The following is a 2,947-nucleotide window of genomic DNA, read 5'->3' on the forward strand; positions in this document are numbered from 1 at the left end:
AGGCGGTGGATGTTTCTCTTTCTTGTTCCCACCCCTTCTGCCCCGTTGCTTATATTTCATTGGAGGAAGTAAACTAGCAGATTCCTTGCCCATTGGTTAGCTTCTGTGTTTTGGCTGAGTACGGGGTCTTTATTGGTCCTTTTTTTCCTCGTAAAGGAGGGGTAAAAACTATGCTCTTGTTTGAACTGAACTGGAAATTCTACTCCCTTTATTGATTGGCTGCTTTGCTCCCTCCTCCTCCCGTTCTTTTTTCCACTGTTGAAAAAAAAAAATAGAACAAAAAAGTATAGCTATAGACGACAAGTTCATTGATAAACTTCTGTGTGACAGATATACCCAGCTGGAAAAGCAAGGATGTGCATCAGTGTCTCATTTCCTTTGAAAATACATAATTATCCTGAAAGCGAACTTTTATCATATAATTGAAAAAAAAGGCAGAACATTCACCGTTCTTATCGGAAACTACGCTCTCGCGAACTTCCGGATCCTTATTGCTCAGAGAATGAAGATCGGAAATGTTTTTTTAGAAATCTATATTAGTTTCTTCTACTTAAGTCATAATGGAATGAACTGGTACCGGTAGTAATAACTTCCTTTTGAAGAACCAACAGTCTTACAGAAATACGGAACTCGGGGTTTTTTTTTCCTCTTTCATTTTTCTTTCTTTTTTTGGCCTTGAATGAAAGAAAGCTCAATCACACGCCCAACATTTGCGGTCCTCTAAAATGGAGGCGGTCCCCTTCAGTCAGTGCCTGCCAACTTTTGGCTGTATACTGGCAGATGTGAATCACAGTTAGCATAGGTTGGACTGACATTATGAGGTCCTGGATGGAAAATTGACTTTTCGTCTTGGGGGGGTCATTGCCTGGCCCTAACACAAAAAGCGCAGTTCTTAACAAAAATATCCACCACTTTATTTCAAAGTGTTGTCACTCAGGAATGCTAACCGCATATACAACTGATTTAATATATGGCAGCTCCATTTAAGAAGGAGCTGAGTTTTAAGACTTTTCTTGCCACATTTGTTAAGTGAAACACTGCAGTTATTTAAGTAACACGGTTGTTAAGTGAATCTTGCTTCCCCATTGACTGTGCTTGTCAGAACGTCACAAAGGATGATCACAGGAGCCCAGGAAAGGACAACCGTCATAAATATGAACCAGTTGTCAAGCATCTGAATGTAAATCATGTGGCTGTGGGGATGCTGCAATGCTCATAAGTGTGAAAAATGGTCATAAGTCACTTTTTTCAGTGCCGTTGTAACTTTCAACGGTCACTAAATGAACTGTTGTAAGTTGAGGACTACCTGTAGTTTGCATTGACTTATATTTGGATTGGATTTGAGTTACTTTTTCATGCACCCAACTGGAGAAATCCTGTTTAATCTGTACACAACTTTTGCTTTTTTTATTCACTTGACATCAACCGTACTCTTTGATTTTCTCCTGCCTCCAAATCATCAATAAAATGCTAGCGGTTTCACACTGACATAAGAGCTGTGTTTATTAATTCATTACACACACTATCTCATTTTTCATTCATAAATTCAAGACAGCGTATAAAGCATTCTTCTTCCTATGTCTTTTTGCCCACAAAAAAATGACATTCTAAAGTGTCACTGAGAGAGCGATTGGCCCAAATTCATTCATTCATTCATGCCAATGTTGACTTACGCGTCCTGTGAAAATACCATATTATGTTTATTTTTCATACCAGGGTGTTGAAGCATTATAATTCCGTTCTGGGCTAATCATTTCCTGTAGATCAATTTATGACAGTAAAACATGCTGGGACAGGCAGTCTTTTGAGGAAGTTTGGTTATAGCCTGATCATGGGTATGCTTATTGGTGTGGGGGGAGGAAACCTCCTGCCGCTCCTTATTTCAGTTGCACTTCTAACTTGAGTAACTGCAATTACGCAATAGTAACTATAGAAGCGAAAACTATTGAAGCAATACCAATCTGTTCTGTTCCCATAGTATTTCTGGAAATTCCTTTTGCCACTTACCAATCTTCATTGTCATTCATTGACAACGTTCCTGCGTTAGCCATGCGTGGAAGGCACAAATCAGTATGCAGGGACTGCATTACCCAAAGCGCAAATATCCTTCCCAAGTAAAAGGAGAGAAAGTGTCTCCAGGAACAGACAACAGTATCTCAGCAAACTATCTGTGGCTTCCCAGGTCCTAGTAGTTGGACAACAGGCAGAGAGATCAGGTTTGCCCCAGGAGAAGAGTCTGAGCATCTCATGGTGAAAAAAGATAGATTTAATTTAATAATTTAATAATTGCATATGACTTTGCGACATGACTTTGCAATATGACTTTGACACATTATCTGAGTCAAAAATGGGAGAATTATCTGTTTCGTGAGCATCCTAATCCAGTGAATCCACTCTGACAACTAGTGGTTTTAGCTCAATACAGTCCGGGTTGTTTTTCCTTGTGAATTGCTCAAAGCATGTTGGCCTTACCTTCCTTCTACAGGTAGTCATCAATTTACAACATTTCATTTAGTGACTGTTCAAAGTTACAACAGCACTGAAAAGTAACTTATGACCATTTTTCACAGTTACAACCTTTGTAGCATCCCCATGATGATCATGTGATCAAATTTCAGATGCTTGGCAACTGGTTCATACTAAGGACCATTGCTGTGTCCCAAGTCATGTGATTCCCTTTTGGAACCTTTTGACAAGCAAAGTCAATGGGGAATCCAGATTCTCTTAAAAATCGGTTACTAACTTAACAACTGCAGTGATTAATTTAACAATGGTGGCAGGAAAGGTTGTAAAATGGGGCAAATGTCTCACTTAACAACAGAAATTTTGAGCTCAATTGTGGTCGTAAATCGAGAACTACCTCTATTTTCCACTGCAGCTAAGGGTTGGGGGATTGAAAGGGATGGGGTATAGCTAAGAAAATGCTGGGCACCATGGTATATTTTGG

The sequence above is a fragment of the Ahaetulla prasina genome, chromosome 2, assembly GCF_028640845.1.
Source record: "Ahaetulla prasina isolate Xishuangbanna chromosome 2, ASM2864084v1, whole genome shotgun sequence".
Lineage (NCBI taxonomy): Eukaryota > Metazoa > Chordata > Lepidosauria > Squamata > Colubridae > Ahaetulla > Ahaetulla prasina.